The sequence below is a fragment of the Cetorhinus maximus genome, chromosome 9, assembly GCF_964194155.1.
Source record: "Cetorhinus maximus chromosome 9, sCetMax3.hap1.1, whole genome shotgun sequence".
In the NCBI taxonomy this organism is placed as follows: domain Eukaryota; kingdom Metazoa; phylum Chordata; class Chondrichthyes; order Lamniformes; family Cetorhinidae; genus Cetorhinus; species Cetorhinus maximus.
The window spans coordinates 105,031,678-105,051,355 of NC_135887.1; the positions used below are offsets into that span (position 1 = coordinate 105,031,678).

At 44.6% G+C, this 19,678-nt stretch overlaps 1 protein-coding gene across 1 annotated transcript in view; it reads left to right on the forward strand.

Moving 5' to 3' along the window:
• The window catches only part of insc (INSC spindle orientation adaptor protein), a 273,444-nt gene that overhangs the window by 172,573 nt on the left and 81,193 nt on the right, over nucleotides 1–19,678 (forward strand). The window lies entirely within an intron of this gene.

Below are 19,678 nucleotides of genomic sequence, written 5' to 3' on the forward strand. Positions count from 1 at the left end.
TGCCTCTGGTTAATAAGGGTGACAATGGACTTATTCGTGATAGACAATCTTAGCATTAAAATAATTACGCTAATTGACAAAAATAGTGACTTTTGCTTTGACAATATATTGCATGCTATAAAAGGGCACTTAGTGAAGAATACAACCCTATTGTCAATTCCATTTCTACAATATGTGGTTATATTTAAAGACAATAAAGTCTTACTTAGTTTCTTGAACATTAATGTAAATATAGGAGGTGTTTTAATGAATCTCATTACACTGTGTGCATTGCCTCCATTTCTCCATCATAAATGTCTGTTTGCCATATAAAACTCCTTTGGGGGGAGTTTGGTATGTGTTCACAGGCTGTCTCAACTCTAAATAATGCAGCTTGCACCATTGATTTAGAGCACCATTTAGAACATTTAACAGTGTGACTTGGCAATAGTACAAATATAAATATCTTCGTAAGTTTGCTGAAAGTATTGCAGAATGTGTTAGTGAGCAGCTATTGTGCAAAAGAACCATAAATGGTGATTGGGTGATGACATTACTGTGGACAGGATGATTTCAGTCCTAATCAACTGAAAAAATTCTTTGTAATCTTTGGCAGTAATACCCTTCCTATACCATTATAGTGATGAAAAGACCGAGGCAATTTGTGTTTCACTGCATTATACTGCAAGTTTTCACAATTCTTTTTGAGCTAAACACAAATTTCATCAGTCTTTTTCCCAGCTTTGAGAATCCATCAATTCAAGCACCTAAGGGCTCATTTTCAGAGGAGTGCCAATCGCCTGGTGGCACTGTGCACAAGAATTTCCTGTTTTAGTGACACAACTGCTCTTTGGGTAAACTATGCCCACCTAAGCTGGGTACAGCTGGTTCCTCAGTCACCAATAATGCGCTGCTGAGTATTATGAGAGTTTTGAAGAATTCCTAAACTTTCTTTGCTGAATTCCAGCTTCAAAATTGTTTTATCGATCTTCAGTTTTTGCTCTCTGAGGCTGCACTTCACTTCTTCCCATTCTAGACTCACACCGCCCATGTGTGGGATTACCCTATGGATTCCCAAGTCATTCTGTCTGAGATTTCTGTCACACCAGCCAGGGTCAAGCTGTCTGGTTTAAATTTCAAAGAGTGCTTGGCAGTTAACTGTCAATCACTATCAGTGATGCATTTTCCATGGCAACACCACTTGCCAAGCAATCAGCACTCTCTCCACTTACAGTATAAATTGTTTTCCCCTTATATTAGCATTCTTGTGAGTGCAAGGTGAAAAGCTTAGAATTGCCTCTTTTTCCAGCAATACTCAAGTTCCGTACTACTAAACAACTATTTGTCATTTTAGCCGTTTTAATTCTGTTTCCTTATACTCTTTGGTTTGGATATGAAGTTGAATCATGTGATTAGAACTCACTGGTGGCCGGGAAATTCCTTGAATCTGCTCCTTTTTTACTGCTGCTTCTTTGTCAGAAGTCAGGTGGAAGTCCCAGTTACAAGTGAGTGGATTTCCACTGTGACACCAGTGAAGCTTAAGGACATCTGGGGAATTACCTGGTAACTTTGGATAGTGAAGTATAAGGAGGGATATTATCTATTCCTTCTAAACATCGCAGAAACACACAAGGACCTTGGTGCAGGGATCCAAAAGAAAAGGATGGTCTACAGAGCTGCAGAACTTGAAATCTTTAAATAAACGTCTAAAGTGGATTGTGGGTGGAGTGCATGGTACCGATTACTGTTATTTATTTATTTCTCTACAATCGCAGGGTCCCTGGGGCTCATGCGCACTTCAAAACAGAAATGTATCCTGCCCAGATATATAGAACAGATGACAAACAACTATTTTTAACTCAACAAAACATGTTTAAACTGAGGAGTTTTGAAAATGCCTGCGAGGAGGAATTGTTTTCAGGGGCCACGTAAGCTTTGAGCAGAGCCCGGAATCAGCCCGAGAGAGTTGAGGGGATGGCTGCAGCAACATCAATAAAGAAGAAAATTCCATATTTCAGAAATTAACTGTTAGTGAGTTACAGTTAGCATGCGCCCTCCTGATAACCCTGCCCAGTTTGGGAACCTTGGTCCTATTGCATATTTCTTTACACCATCATTATGCAGGGACTGAAATAACAGCCGTGCGTGGAGTTACGGAGAATAAGAGAATGTGGAAGAAGACATCATCCCATTAGGTACTACTCTTGACACCACGTATATAAGCTGCGCAGGTCCTTCAAGAGCTTCTCAGAGGAACCCTGTTTTCAGAAGTCTTGATTGTACAAGGCAGTTATTGCACATCAAAGCAAAGGTCTTTGTGAAGATCTTCAGCCATGCTCATTGCCAGAATAGCTCTATCTGTCACCATGACAGTGATCACTGTGTTAAATGTTTTGACACAAGATTCTTTAATGTGCCACAGGGGGTTTGTGCAATATGAGCAAAAGAACAGTTCCAACAGGCATTCAGTATGTCATGGATGTGTTGGTTGGTGGAGCTGCAGAGTTTATCCAGTTTGTCTTCACACTCTGCAGCAGATGTGGAGAACCAGGGAGTTCTGGTGCATTGCAGAATTCCTCAGGATGTAACGTGCTATAAATAATACACACATTGCACAGAAGGCACAAACGAATATCCATTGATACTTGTGAACAGGAAGAAATTTCATTCACTAAACATTCAGATGGTTTGCAATGCCAACCAGAAGATTTTTCATTTGAATACCAGACATGCTTGCAGTTGCCATGATTCCTTCATTCTGAACCACTCTACACTTGCTGACCTCTTCCATGAGGACCACCATGTCCAAGGTGGCTCTTCGGAAGAAACAGAGAATGCAGGCATAGGATATGTTGAACTAGGCCATGCTGCAACAAGAACTCTGTTGGAGAAGGCCAAGGGATGAGAAGAGAAGATTTCTGTGCCTGGGCAGGTCTGGTAGAACTGCAGTACATGCCCCAAAAGTCAAGGTTCACCATACCTTGGTGCAGTCTGCATAATTTTGCACTGAAGGAAAGCGATCAGCTTGGTTTCAATGAAGAGGAGCCTGTATTGCCTGAGAAAAGAAAGGCCAGAATTTTTCGCTTGCTGGGTAGGCGCGCACCCGACCCGAACGAACGTAAAATAACATGCGATGATGTTGGGCGAGCATCCCGACGTCATCGCGCGATATTTCGGTCAGTGGGTGCGCACAGGAGTCGGCAGTGCGCCCGCCGACAATTAACAGGCCTATTAAGGCCATTAAATTACCAATTGAATTAAATTTTTCACTGCCAGCCCAACTTTACAGTTGGCTGACAGGCAAAAAGACCAAGCGGCCTTTGGATTTTCTAGGAAACCTCATCCACGGATGTGATGAGGTTTCCAACAGCTATTAAAAATTAAATTAAAATGTTAACATTTCATTAATAACATGTCCCTGCTCATGTGACAGAGTCACATGAGGGAACATTTTTTTTAACGTTTTAAAATTCTTTATTTTTAAATTTTTAAATCTTCATTCCCCTGAGGCAGTTCTGTGCCTGAGGGAGCTTTTCCCGCGTGCACCTGCGCACATGTGTAAAGTTTCCCGCTTGCCCTCTTCCCTCCCCCACACAGACAGCGCTGAGCGCTGCAGCGTGCGTTTCACGATGGTGGGTCTTAATTGGCCCACCAGCATGAAACCATGGTCGCGCCCCAATCATGGGCAGCAGTCAGCTTCCCAACCGCCCCTGCTCGACCCCGCCGAGCCCGCTTGACGAGGGCAAAATTCTGCCCAAAGTTGCAGATTCTAGGACCTCAATAGGATAAATATTCAGAGGGATCATCCTGAGTTGCTGTAAGAGCCATATGAAGTCAGATTGTGCAGGTGTTTATCCACTGATTGGCTGTAACATCATATTGCACTCTAACTTACCTTGGTGCCAGTTGCCTATAAAGTGATCTTCCTTGAAACAACTAACAACCTTAGCATATAGCTCCCGAGCATGTTGTCATGAGGCCATGCCCCTTTATTAATGAAAATATGATTTTTCAACTTTCAACTGACTGGAACTTTTGCAATTTGAACTGAGACAGAGCAAACTGCTTAAAAAATGGAAGGCCACATTCCAAGATGGAGGTGAGAAACCTACAAATCACCCTCAGGGGAGTGTGAAGAGAGAGACATTTCCCATAATCCAGATATCCATTGAAACTCATAACTATCTCAGAAAGAGATATTAAAAATGCAAAATACTGGATAGTGAAACAATGGCTGCCGCAGACAGACCCACCCAAAACGCCTTGAAAGTACACAATGGGTGAAATATTTCAAGGCAAGGCTGCCAGCCACTAGAGAGATGTTGTAAGTGACATAGGCGGTGTCAAGAAAGTCTTCAGAGGAAGCAAGCTCAGGGCTGCTCTCTCTCCCCCTCTCCTTTTAGAATAAGTGTGTTGCTCGGTCTGCGAAGCCAAATCTACCAGAAACCTACCAGTGAACCGAGATCTTGCAATAACTGCAACATCTTTCACATCTGACCGCATCCAAGAAACCAGCTAACATAAATCAGCCACAACACTTAAAATCGACGCCTCAAGAACAACCAAAGGACACTTAACCATATATTCTTTACATTTATTTTTATTGGCCTCCAACTGCTCTTATTTCCGGTGTGTGTTTGTGTGTGTGTGTGTGTTTATAGAATGCTTGACCTCACGTTTTAATTCTGTTTCTTGGGTTTAGCGGTTAATAAATTTACTCTTTCTTTGACTCAAGAAAACCTTGTTTTGTTGGCTTTTTATTGCTCACTGCGTAAATAATTAAATACATTATGATTTGGAAAATGCATATCCTCCTGAAAAAGAAGCTTAAATCTTTGTTGTGGCCAACTGAGGAGGTTAAATAGAGGGGAGCCAGTTCACCCCTTTTGACCTGGTCACAACAGCGCACGCTTTCACAATGGTAGCCCCCAACACAACTGCACAAACTTTTTAGGCTCCTTTTCCATTTCACCTTCATCCCAAAGAGATCATGATAAATCCTTCCAATAGAAGTGTGCCAATAATCATCATTTGAGTATAAATGCACTGTCCTGTCAAATTCTCCCTTTCGAATATCACTTTAATATCTATGAACAACAAGGTACAAGGTAAGTGCAAAAATGCATGTAGTAATAAAAAATGGATTTTCTATTTAAAATGCTTGGCATGTTTATCACAAGTACTATTTTTTGAGATGAGAGGCCTTAAGTTCTGGGTCCTATGACTCTGAAGTCTTTGTCAGTCTTTGCCTCAGGCTGCACTGGGAAGAGAACACATCCTTACTCATCTCCTACAGCTGTAGCTCATGCCCAGCATGTCTTAGGCCTTCAAATTCTGGGGTGGATGGGTTAGGGCTGCACCCTTGTGGTCTGGGATGGGAGAAGCGGTGTGGGAAAGCGATTAGAAGTCTGCATTATATTCCAACCTCTCATGAAATGTGTTAAGTAAATGAAGGTTAAGCTTGCAGTTTACAAATGTGTGATGTGTGTTATGAGTAATAGGAAGATAATGAAAGATGAGAGATAAATGGTTTTCAGTATGTCTGAGGGGAGGAAGGTGTACTGGTATTATGTTCTTTATGAGGGGAGTGTGGTCATAGTTCAAGATAGGTACCCTCAAGCAGAGTGGTGCGTGGAGGGCAAGTAGTATGTATTACTTTAAGATGGTCAAGAATGCGAAGGTACTCCATGTGGGCAAGCAAGAAGAATGCAGTGTGCCTTGGATCTACTTTGCCTGTTCTGGTTAAGCCATTGGACTTCTACATGGGTGTGCAGTCCTTCGTATTACAGAGATGACCTCCACTGCATAGCTCATTCCCTTCAGTGTCAAGCTGCACTCCTGGATGGCTTGCTGCTTGATACATCTAGGAGTCTACCCCTCTGGTATTTCACCTCTTCTCGAAGAGCTTGTAGGTCTTGAGATGAATGCACAACCTTTCGGTGACTTGTTGTCCTGACATAGTAACCTGTGGGTACAGCCTGGCCTGTGACTGCTCACGGTTCTGGCAAGAAACACTTCAGGCGAAGGTGGGAGATGCCCTCAATGGATAAATGCTGAGGGGTTAAGGCAAGAATCTCTGCAGCCTCCTGTTGTTGTCCCAAGTGGCCTGATAACGAATATAGAATTGGCAAAGGCTGCAACATCTCTGCACTGAAATGTCCTGGGAGTCTATGCTGCTCATAGTACATTTACAATACTATTACACCACAACTCATGCCACTGTATTAACAAATGAACTACCCATGCAGGAAAGCTCTGTGCTATTTCCCTGTTTGTGAATGGCACAATAACAGTGTTATGGGCATTGAGTACATTTAGGATGATGTCAGATGGAGAAGCATTTATCTGACTAGTTCAATTGTTATGTGAGAAAAATCACTTTATCCTCTCAAGTGCCCTGCTGATTTGAAAATGCTAAGTGGGAGATTGTGGGCAGAATTTTCTGTGCCAGCTGCCACTGGGCATGTTTGGTGGCATGAGTGGACAACATGGCGAGAAGGTCAAAAATCCGTTTCACGATGTTGGGAGAGGAAGGTGTACTTGGGGGTAGGAGAGGAAGGTCTAGGTTCAACTGGGAGAGGAAGATGTGTTGAGGGGTCGGGGGTAAGATTGGGAGGGGGGAACGAAGGTGTTGGGGGGGTGAGGTTGGGAGTAGGGGAAACAAAGGTGTTGGGCGGGAGGTTGGGGGGAAGAAGGGGGTTAACTGGAGAGAAGGTGGCAACTGGGGAGGAGGTGCAGGGCGGTGAAGATGTAAGAGAAGGAGTTTGGAGCGGAGAAGGAGACTGGAGAAGGGAAGGAGTTCAGAGCTGAGAAGGATTCTGGAGAGTGGAAAGAATCCAGGGGGAGGAAGGAGTCCGAGGGAAGGAGTTCAGGGGGAGGAAGGAGTCTGGAGGGAGGAAGGAGTCCTGGGGGAGGAAGGAGTCTGGAGAGGAGAATGAGTAAGGATGGTGAAAGAAGTAAGGGTGGAGAAAGGAGTTGGGAAGGGGGAAGGGATGAGCCTGAAGGAAGAAGTAAGGCTAGAGAAAGAAGTAAGACTGGAGGAAGGAGTCAGGAAGGGAGAAGGGCTAAGAGTTGGGGGGGAGGAGTCCAGGGGACAGTGGGGGGGAATGTGTTAGCAGTGGCAGGGGGTGGTGAAGGAGTTCAGGGAGTGGGGACGGTGAAGTTCCGGGGGCGGGTGGGGAAGGAGTTGTAAGCGGGGGAGGACCCCGGAGGGGGTGAAGTCCAGGTGAACATGCAAGGGAGGAAGGGAGGGGTCTGTGGAGTCGATGACTGCCTCCTGGGGAGTGAACTGAGGGTGAGTATGGTCGGAGGGAATGTTGAGTATGACCAAGGGCAGAGTGAGGCAGTAGGGTGGGAGGGTGAGGGTGCGACACTATCGGTAGAAGGGACGGCGAGGGTGGTTGTTGGGGACTCGGAGGCAGACGCGGACGCTGGGGGTGGGAAGGAGGAGGTCAGGGAGGTCAATGTGGATGGGGATGAGATTCTCAGGCAGGAAGGGAATGTGCACATGGACATGCCTGAAAGAAAAGGTTATGGCAGGTAGGTGATGATGGGGAGTTGGAAGGTGATGCCGGGGAGACAACAGTAATGGTGGGAAGGAAATGGGTGACTGGGGGAGGAGAAAGGATGAGGGACCTCAAGAAAAATTGTGGCACTACCATGCTTGCTAAATCAAAACTGAAACGAGAGTCATGGTGGGTGAGAACAGGTGCTGCATGGGAGTGTGATCAGTGGGTGGGTGGAGATGCAGCTCAGATGGACAACAAAAAGAGAACCCCAGCAGGCAGCATTGAAAATGCTCAGGACGGTGAGATGAATGTGAGGGAGGAAGGATCCACATACGTGGGAGAGCGCTTGCGCGTGGTTCCGAAAGGCCATGCAGACACTTCTCCCTCCAGAATCACTCGTGGTCCAGCTGCGTGCAGCTGAACTGCTAGTTGAGGGAGGTGGGTATGCAGTGGGAAAACTCGCAAAGCCTGTAAATGAAGCTGAAAGACACCATTACACATTATTCAGTGAAAGTGAATATATTTTCAGATTGTGAAGTGACAAAATGTGTTCACCCGTGCAAACAATTGTGACCAGGATTTCTTAACTTATGAAGACTGTTGACTTCTAGGTGCTGCCCTGACATCCGCAGCAGGGGTGGAGACAGCCTGTGCAATAGTTGGCCCCATTGCCTCTGATGACTTTGGCGTGGGTCCTCTGGAGACCCGAGGCATTGGGGGCCCTGGCTTGCTTTGGTTGTCCTCCTGTGGGCCAGCTGATCCCTCTGCGGTGACAGAGGATGAGGTTGAGGGGGTCACAGGCAAAGGGGAGTCAGAGGGAGTGAACAGCCTCTGAGTGGATGATCCGGGGTATCCAGCTGCCGCTGCTCCTCCTTTTGGGTGCCCTAGGGCCCCGGCCTGACTTTTTGAGGGGAAGGAGCGCTTAGGGGAATGTCGAGGCGCCCCGTTTCTCTCTTGTGTCGCCACTGCAGCAAGCCCCCATTGTTACTGCGATGTGCAGGTCTGCGCACATCTCTGCGTTCTGCAGGACCAGGGTCTCCATGACGTCCACTATCCTTCCCACAGAGACCTCCACGCACGCACATGTGGGCACCACTTCATCAGAGAGCAGGCGGACGCACTTCTCCGACTCGTGTGCCATTCTGTGCCAGAGGTTCATCATCTGACTTGAACCTCATAGATGCCTCTTCCCCAGCAGTCCTCAGAGTGCCAGGGAGCTTGACTGAACCTGCCCCCTCCTGTTGCAGACACGTGTCCGTGTGGTGACCACTAAATTCTGAACCTGAACTTGTCTAGATCTAGGTCCCACCACGGTGTTTGTCTCTGTGCTGGTGCAGGGTGTGGGTAAGTGCAGTGATGGTTCTTCCAGGCTGCTTATTTCCAGCTCTTCAATGGAGGAGGCGTCCTCTTGGCTGGAGGTGAAGACGTGGATGGAGCTGAGGGTGTCGGTCACTTGGCAGAGCTCCCTGTGAACCAAAGTAAAGATAGTTTGTGCATGTCAGCACAGTCAAAAGCTGGAGAGAGAGGACTCACATTTGCGTTGCGCGAAGGATGATGTGGTGCAGAATCTTCAGGTGGGTTTTCGCCACCGACCTCACTGTCACCTCAGGCACGGTCCAGGGCCTCACCTGTCAGCGCGATGGCACACTCCTCAAAGTGAGTGAGGGGCCTAAAGTGGTCCACTCCACCCTCAGTCTGGGACCTCTCCCTGCTGTTGTAAGCCAGCTTCTCCTGCATGAAAACAAACGGAATGAGTGTGAGCAGGATGCATGGCACTGCGTAGAATGTTTGTGTGGTGAGCAGAGCCATGGATAGAATGAGGATGCAAGCTCCAGAGGATATGAGCCTGATAGAGATGTGAGTGTGTGTGAGAGTTAGCGGTGTTGTCCCTTGAGGTATGAGATCCCTGTGGATGTGTGATGGGTTTGTGAGTGAGCGTGTTGAGAATGATGAGAAGAGTGACTTTCCCTGGCAGAACAGATGAGACCATTCGTTCTCTTGTGGCATTGGGTGGCTGTCCTCTTTTGCAGGGTATTGACGGTGACCACCGCTGCCATCACCTCCCAGGCTGGGTTATTGAGGTTGCTGTCCCTCCTGCGGCCTCAGCAGGGGTAGTGGACATCATGCCAGGTCCCCACTGCATCCAAAAAGGCACTCAAGGGACGCGTCATTAAACCGGGAGACTGCAGTCTTCTGCCTTTTGAGGCCATGCCTTCTTTGCTGCAGTCCTTCTCTGGAAGCACTGAGAGGTGTTTGCGTGGCTCCACTTTAAATATGGTGCTGGCATGATGAAGTGGTGAGGTGATGGCGGGCAACCAAATGAGAGCCCGCCCGCCGTTGAAACAGCATGATTTCCGGGAATGCATGATCAATGAGGAGGGATTGGGACAATATGGCATGAAAAACCGCCGTTGCGGCCAGTGGGTAAAACGTACTTTTTCCTGCCCATTACCACGCTTAGTGCAAATCTGGGACCATTCTGCCCTGTGTGTTCAAATCTTGAACTTCACGCACTTTCCTATTCTACCAATGACAGATGGAGTGTCCCATTTGTAGACACTGTGGGATTGTTTTGAAACTGATCAACTTTGTAAGACTGAGATTGGTTACCACAATTCTTTAATTTGAGTGTGTGGGATGGGAAGGGGAAGAGAAGGATAGGGGTAGTTGATCGATTTGTCTGGGTGCTTTGGAACAAATTAATATTCACATCATTATGAAACTATATTCTGAACATATGTTCGGTTTCTTTGCTTATTTGAAAGAAACATATGGTTTGGCATAAGCCCAGTTCTAAAGATAATTTCAATTACCAACATGTCTGTTGAAGAGGGCTGGTGAAAGTTTGACTCACATTAAGCTGCACAGGCTGGAAAATTGAACTAGTCTGATAAATTATTTACTTTTCCACCTGACATCTTCCTATGAGAAAACATACATCTCCCAGTAGGATGGGGAGTTTGGGATGCCAATTTTTAGAACCGTACAATCGATAAGCTTGAAAATATACTGATGGGGGATAAATTAGGCTTTAGAAGTGTGTTTACATCTGCTTCAAATAAAAATGTTAATACTATTCTATCCTTAGTAGACTAGGTCACATGAAAGGCATAAGGGAGGTCTGTACTAGAGAGGTCACAAAACAGAAGGTTCCTTATCACATATCTTGCTGGCATGCATGAAGGTGTATGACTCGGGGGTTTTTAAAAACATTTTACCTTTCTAGTTTGTTGAAGAGTATTAACCCAATCCACACTCATTTTGCATGTCTTGTGAGCTAGAGATAGTGCATAACACAAGCTGTGAAATCAAAATGATTATTTCTGGACTTCCTGATGACAAAGGGATAAATATCATATGGGAAAATTAATACTGTGAAAGAGTTTAGTAGGTAGATCACTTATAATGCTACCATATGGTCTGCACTTTTGAATAATGATGACTTTTAAAAAACTACCAATGTTGGCTTTCAAAGGAAATTATTTTGAATTTAAAATTCTCATCCTTGTTTTCAAATCCCTCCATCACCTCACCCCTCCCTATCTCTGTAATCTAGTACAGCCCAACAACCCTCTGAACTATCTGAGCTCCTCAAATTCTGAGTTGTTGCACATCCCTGATTTTAATTGCTCTACCATAGGCAGCCGTGCCTTCAACTGCCAAGGTCCTAAACCCTGGAATTCTCTCCCTAATCTTTTCCACTAACTTCTTCTCTGTTCACCTTCATGACACTCCTTAAAATCTACTTGCTTGACCAAGCTATTGGTCATCAGCTCTAATATTTCCTTATGTAACTCCATGCCTGTTCCCTTAAAGCCAACTCCAATGCCTACATATGAGAGAGCTTCAGACATGTGCCTGACCCTCCTTGCTACCCAACAGAAAGGTTTCAGGAGGGTGAATGTGCTAGGCCAGCTGCTTCTCTAAGATTGAGTGTCACATCAGGGATACATTCCTGTAGCTCCTTCTAGCACTAATGTAGCTGTGGTAAGTATTTCACAGTATCTTTGCAGTGCAGAAGGAGGCCGTTCGAACCATCGAGTCTGCACTGGCTCTTTGAAAAAGCATTCCACCTAGTCCCACTCCCCTGCCTTATCCCCGTAACCTTGCACATTCTTTCTGTTCAAGTAGCAATCAGGTTCCCCCTTGAATACCTCGATGAAACCTGCCGCCACCACCCTTTCAGGAAGTTTGTTCCAGACTCCAGCCACCTTCTGGTGAAAAAAAAAATTCCTCACATCACATTTACTCCATTTGTCAATTATTTTGAATCTGTGCCCTCTAGTTTTTGATGCTCCCTTGAGTGGGAACAGTTTCTCACTATTTATCCTGTCCACCCCTCAGGATCTTGATTTAAAATCACTTTGTGATGGCAGTTGGAGGAAATGTGTTGGAGGGGTTTGAAACAGAAGCCTCTAAGAACCCAATTTACTCCATTTATTGTCCCAATTCCATCCCAAAACAAGAGGCAATTTGGAGGAAAATTAAATCTGGTGCATTATTATCACGACATAAATAATACTATAAATCTTTCATATTCAGAATTTTTACATCAATAAACTTGAATAATCAATACTGTTGGGTTTAGGGTTGTAGATTAAACAAAGCCTGTCAGGGCCGGTGATTTGAATGCTCCTTCCGTGGTGCCTGTGGAGCCTGCGTAGAACGGTGACGAGGGAAGGCGTAGTGACACAACAAGAAGATATAGCGTCATTTCTTTATGTTCACTACATTAGTAATTTGAAATTGCATTTGAGTATGTGGCATCATGCAGGGAGCTAATTATTCAAAATTCCTTGATAATGGCCCAGACTAATCGCATCTGCAAATAGATAATGACACAGTTTACTTGACGCACAAGAATAGTTAAGTGCTTTTGTATAGGCGCGAAAAGTTGGGGAGGATTTTGAGGGAACACTGGAATTTTCAGCAAGTGGTAAAACTGGAAATATTCATTGAAAGAAACTATGGGAATTCATCCTCATTATCCACCTTTGGATAGGGCTGCTATGCAATATTAATATTTACATTTGCATTTGTATAGTGTCTTTCATTTTGAAACATCTCAAAGCACTTTACACATCAAGTTATTTATTCAAGTGCAATGACGGTTATAATGTAGTGAAAAAGGCCACTGTTGAAATTAGCATTAAACATAAATGAAAAAAAAAATCAATAAAGCTTAAAATAGTACATTTCAAATATCATAATTCACCTGTCCATTATTCCAGCCAAAGAACATCTTTAGGGATTTTGGATTAGACTTCGTATTACTTTCTTTCCCAATGCGTTTCTTCTATTTAGTTCAGAAACCTAATTGTACAGTTAATTAGACAAATCATGCCATTGCTGCAATGCTTGAATAGCATCTGTGGGGTAACAAGCACTTTTAGTTTGACTGCTTCTGGGATGTCATAACAGATAATGTAATTTGACGCTATTATCAAAAGAAATTCCAGGATGGTGCATCACATGGTGAGCATGTTTCATGGTTGTAACAATCAAGAGCCCTCTTATTTAAACAATCATGCATTAAAACCGAAATCCACCTTGCGTTTTAAATCATTAATAATAGATCAATGGGCTACCTGGACACATAAGGGCTGTTAGATTAGGGCGGGAATTGGGGTGTGAGGGCCAAAGCAGGCGGTAAGCTGTCTGGCCCCTTGAAACACCAAGCCCAGCTAGGAGATGTTAACTCCCGGGCTTCATTTTTATTTCTCAACTCTGACTCCTACCTGAAATGGCACCACCATTGAAACGGCCCCCTGCAAAATAAATTCGGATTCGGGTGAGGGATTAGGGATCTGTAAATCAGCAATTGAGGAGGGAGAGAGGAAGTAAACTTGGGAAAGAGGAGGCCCATCTTATTCTTGAGGGGTCACAAGGAGCATTTCTATTCCTCCTGGCTCAAATAGTACTCATAATTAAAAAAATATATATTTTCCCTGGGCCTGGGTCCTTGCTGCCTTCAGCATTTGCTTGGTTGGTTCCGTAACCCTCGATCCTTACTGAACCAAAAAAAGATCGATTTCAGTTTTGAAATTTTCAGTGGACCTAGCATCAACAGCTTATCGAAAGACATTTTCACAACTCTTTAGTGTAAAGAAGTGCTTTCTGCCATCAGCCCTGAAAGGCCTATCTCCAATATTAAGACTCTGCCCCAGTTTGTCCTGGACCCTCCCAAGAGAGGAACTAGTTTCTCTCCCTCTATTCCAAAAACTCCTTTGATGATCTCAAACACCTCATTTAGAAATCCCCCACCCCTTAAGCTTCTACATTCAAGAGAATACACACCTACAAACCTGGCCGGGATTTTCCACCCCTCCCCCCACCCGCCCCAACCAACTCCCTCCCCACCGGGGGGGCCGGCAAACCATTGAAATCTCTGTTCACACTGGTGGGACCAGAAGACCCCGCCGGAGCGAGGGGCTGGAAAATTCCGACCTTCGTCTGTGCAACCTTTGTAAAGTAGCAAGTCAACAATGTAGAAGATCCCTGTAAGATGTTGCTGATATCAGGATGTTGCTTGCAAGATTATAGGCACTCAACTTGCGTATCAGTTCTTTTGCTGATCCTGTGATGGCTTCCCATTCCTGCAATCGTCTGCTGTTAAAAGCTTTTTTTCCCCCAAAGTGATCAGCTGTTGCCATTGTTCTGTGTCTTTTTCTAAGCCCAATTTTACAATAGAAATACATCCTCTGATCAGAGTAATGCATAATGAAGTCTATATTAATATTGTTCATACCAGCTGTTATGGTGTAATCTTTAGGTATAGCACCTCAAGTTCCAATTTATATTTTCCACTTTTCATATAAAACCTATGGAAAATTAACATAACACAGATTTAAGCTATTTGTTTCTTGTGATCGTTTTGAAATGGGGCAGGATGATGTACAACCAGCAAGTGGGTAAACGTACACTAGAGGGCATTCTTGTTTTCAAAGAGTTTCCTCAACCCTATCAGAAATCTGTGGCATATTAGAAAGGACACTTCAGCTCTATGAGGTGGCTATATGCCAGAAAACTGATTCATCAAAAGCACTAATATATTTCTCAATATCTTAAAGAACAAAAGTACATCCTCTGTTCACTGCTCATATTCCATATAAACTGAAAGAATCAGATATTCTTGATTCAATATAAAAAGACTTTTTTGGTAAGCACACTGCAACAAACCTCAAAAATGTAAAATTTTCCTCACTGAGAGGAAAATTTCATGCTGTTTGTAGTTATACCCAGAGGGATCTGTCATGTCAAACCTGTTTGGCTATTACACAAATAAAATTTCATGACTGCTGAAAACCTTCTTTCCCTAAGTGACTTTTATTCAAATATAAGCCAAGACAGCGAAAGCAGGATTCCCCTCATCCACTCCAAATACTACAGCAATGTTAGTGGACTGGGGAAAGATCAAGCTGCCAGATTACACCAGATTCCTGCCTGTCAAATCGTCCAGTGCAGGCAGCAGCTCTCCAGAAACACACAGCTAAATATGCATGAACGTACTCAAGTTCAATCATAATAGATAGAGCAATGTGATCCTGTCATAGTAACAGGCATCCAGTATTGTTAATGACTTGTGGAAGCGACTTAAAAATGAAATGGTCCAACATAGGAAGTGTAAATCATGGAACAAGTGATTCTGCCTCCCTTATCAGTATATCCTGCGGCAACCAGCCCTTTAAAGTCGCTACAGCTGCCAAAGTCCCGCAGGAGCAATGTTCCGTTCCGCCCGTTGGGTGGAATTCTACAGCCACATTGTGGCGGAGGCAGGGCCGTAAAATCCCGCTGGCATAAAATTCCGCTCAATATCTCTCCACTCTGTGGACTGACTTACTTGTTTTGACATATCTTTCTAAGCAACTGATAACTGCAAAAATCTGATCTCTTGCACATTTTAGTCTCCAGCAAAAATGTCCCTCGCAGCATTTGCTTGAAACCCGATTGATTGGGTCCTTTGTCCTTCTCTCTCTCTGTTCTTCTCCAGTCAATGATTCACCTTTAGGGCTGCCAATATACCCAGCTATATCTCCTCTCAGTTCTGGGGCTGGTACATGCTCCCGCCGGATGTGTTTACAGTGGGAATACAAGTAAAATCGGGCGGGTGCCCAATCCACCACATTCCCACTCACTCCCGTGCTCACCCCCATACATAGTAGGTGGGCAGGTGCCGAAATCAGCACATGGCCTGCCATATTTTTTAAAAAGCAATTAAGGGTCAATTGCACTTGTTAACAAGCAAATTGACCCTAATTATACGCTGCCTACACCATAATATAGTTGGCATGGGCGTGCAGGTGAGAGCGGGCAGGCTGTTTTTTCAAGGGCGGGAAGGAAGGGGGCACTATCTTCAGGGGGGTGCCCTTTGTGCATTGGGGAACCCTGCCAAAGATAATACCCCACCTTCCTTCCTACGTGCCTGCTCTCCAAATCTCCAAACCTCATCACCGCCCTCCCTGAGCTGGCCAAACCCTCCACGCCCAATACCCTTGTCTTTCCTCACTCCGAGATCCATTGGGCCACCTTCTTGGGACTTGTTGAAGTCTCAACAGCGCCCACTACTGAACTCTTGGTGCTGCTGGGACCTCTGGAGCTACTAGCCAATCGGATTAGCTGGCAGCTCCCAAGGGCAGGACTTCCTCCGCAGTGAAGGGTGGGAGTTCCACTGTTAGACAATTTAGTCCGCCCTCAGCATGTTATGGCTGCAGGGCAGGCTTGCATGAAGTGTCTCGGCATCCAGTTGACGTTCTTTCCGGGTCTGGGGCAGGCTGTCCGTTCCCCTCATAAAATGCAGCCCTTGGTGTGGGCTTAAAAAAGTCTCCTGCTGAGTTTAAGATGAAAGGGGTCTTTTCTGGCTAATGGGGCCTGGAATGAGGCAATTAACTCTCATTCTACTAGTTTGGAATAGATGGAAAGCTGTACATGTCAAACCACAAACTGGACTTTCTGGCTCTATTACACACCTTTAATATACATCTTGACTTCATGAAGCTTGTGGCTTTTGAAAAAAATTGTGAATTCTCTTTATTTTAAAATGCAATACTTAATTTGCTACATTGAGTTTTTTTGTGAGGGTAAACAACATATCATAAATCTCAAAATCTGACCATCTGTACGGCTCAGTACATCACCTATTGGTACATGACCTTAGTCTGGGTTTGAGATCCTGGTCCTCAAATACTCTTTTCATCAGTCAACCAAAGGCGGCGCCAGCACATTGGAAATGATGATGAATCTCATTATCTATGTCCGCCTTTGTCAAGAGGAGGCTCCCAAGGCATGGAAAATGATCCACATTTTTATAGGATCTCACTGTTGATCTTAATCTAGGTGGGGATGGGGATGGGGGTTGGTGCTGTGCTGTTGGATATGGTTGGGAGAGGACCAGTTTTCCAAGTGTTTAGTGAAAGGCCCGTTTTCCTGAATGCTTTGGAGACTAAGATCATGGTTTACCCTGCAGGCAGTAGTGGTCCTCACACTTCTATATGCTTCGGAGTTTTGGACAACCTAATGCAGGCACCTTGAAGCCCTGGAGAAATAACATCAGCAGTGCCTTCGCAAGATCCTCCAAATCCAGCAGCAAGAATGGAGGTCCAACAGCAGTGTCCTTTCCCAAGCTAATATACCCAGCTTTGAGGTGCTAATCACTAAAAACTAGCTCTGCTGGGAAGGACATGTCACTTGTATGCCTGACACTAGGCATCTGAAGCGACAAATCTACTCAGAACTCAGTCACAGTAGGAGACTCCCAGAAGGACAGTGGGAATGCTTTAGGGGTGTTCTCAAAGTATCCCAAAAGAGGTCAAAATACCAGCTGACTCATGGGGAGTGGCGGTCCCTGGTTTGTGTCTGACCAAAATGGAGAAGTTTAATTCGGGAAGGCACCGAACGCATCAAGAGACTTGGTGAGGAACATGAGTGGTGATGTCGAGGCTTTGCAGAGAGTGCACAAACCTCCAAACAACTCATCCACTCAACCCTTCAAGCACCGCCACCTGCCCCACATGTGCCAGAGACTGCAATTTGTACATTGGACTTATCAGCCATCTCTTGAACCTATCGAACTTGAGTGGAAACAAGTCATCCTCAATCCCAAGGGGCTGTCTAAGAAGTATTGGTACAATTATCCATTGAACCATCAGGTGAGCCTGGCCAGCTCCATTGTTATTTAAAATAACAATTTGATTTAAAACTCTTTCTTATGAACTATAGCTCTATGAACTATAAGATGCAAGCCTCTTGGGATTGAGAATGACTTGTTTCCACTCAAGTTTGATAGGTTCAGAGATGGTTGATAAGTCCAATGTACGAACTGCAGACCCTGCCACATGCGAGGTAGGTGGTGGTCCTTTTCTGAAAGGACTAAGTAATGTCTTCAACAATTCTGTGGTAATAAATAATACAATTACACTCACTGTGGTTTTTATTTGTTATTGAAAGTAGACATTTAATCAACTCATGTTGTAAAGATATATCTGTTTTGTTTGGTGAAGGCCAAACGGAAGTACATACAAAGCAAATAGCTAAGTGAAAATCATTTAATGGAATTGAATATGTTTACTGGAAAGCATTATTGTTGCCTCAGCAGCACAAGTTTATTTCCTTTCTACTTTATTGTTGCCTCTCCTAAAGATGCTGGATGGCCAGAGGGCCCTTCATGACAAGAAAGAGCCTATTGCCAGAAATGTCTTAAGAGTTGAGAACATCCCATCAATACTGCAAGCACTTTGAAATAAGTATATTAGACAAAAGTAAATATAGTAATAGAAGCAAAATGCCTCCCAAAACTTTCTAGTGTTTTTCTAACAGCAGCTGGAAATGTCTGTGGAAGGTCTTATGAATGGGCAGTAGCAAATTAGGTGAAGACTCGCTTACTAAATGCATATTGAACATTAATTTACATTACATTTGGCTGATGTCTACATTGAACAGAGCCTAGCAAGAAAACCGCAATGGGTGTGTCTTTTAGTTTCTGTCTTCCTACTGTCCCTTTCATTGCTGAAAATAGGACTTATGACAAAAATCACGCCCTAAGTCTTAAATGAAAGCCTTTGTTTCTTTATAGCTTTTCCGAAGTCAGACAGAAATTAGAGTGTAACACTTGAAGTATGATGGAAATGCATGTCTGATGTATCTTTTCTATATTTCTATAGGTCAATAATTACTGATCATATATATAGATGCAACACATTTTTATGAGGCTACACATCTGTATTAATCCTGCTGCTTATCTCTATCTATGTGGCAATATCACTCCAATAGTAATAGTTAGCAGATACCACAAGCCAGGAAAATATTATTGCTTCTTCATAGTCACATAAGACATAGGGCCGGATTTTCGGGTCGTTGGACGGGCGCGGTGGGCGGGCCTGGGAGCGGCTGAGAAACGGACCGTCGCCTGTGATTGGCAACTGGCCACGATTTCACGCTGGCTGGAAAGGTGTGCTAAGAAGCTCAAAACTGCTGGGCTGGGGGCAGGAGGAGTGTGAGCGCAAAAGTCTGCACATGCGCGGGGGAGCACGCAGGGATAATAAAATAAAGCTTTTGAAAATCGGAAAAAAACGTCCCCACATAGGAGTCACGCACATGAACATAAACATAAAAATGTTTTCACATAATTTTAATTTTAAAAAAAATTAATGTCGGAAACCTCATCCCGCCCATGGATGAGATTTCCTAAAAGAATCCAAAGGCCGCCTGGCTGATTTGCCCAACCACCAATGGTAAGGTTGGACGGGCAGTGGAAAATGGCAGTTAACTGAAACTTTAATGGCCTTAATAGGCCTCTTAATTGTCGTCAGGTGTGCTGCCGACTCTCGCGCATGCCTGCCGACCAAAATATTGCGCGAGTGCACAATGACATTGGGATGCGCGTCCCAAGTCATTGTGCGTTATTTTACGCCTAATCGGGTCGGGTGTGTGCCTGCCCGTGGGACATAAAATCCAGCCCATAGGCTGGAGGCAGGCGTGTTTGGTGGCGTGAGCGGACAATATGGCGCAATCACTTTCACGATGGCTTGAAACCAGTTTGTGATCGTCCGCTCAGCTGGCGATGGCGGGCCATGTATCCCACCATCGGACATTGGGAACCTCATTGTAATACATCAGCAAATCATTATAAGGCCAGCCCGCTGGACTCACCTCCCACCCCCACTGGATTGTCTGTCCACATCAGCGGGAAAGCACGC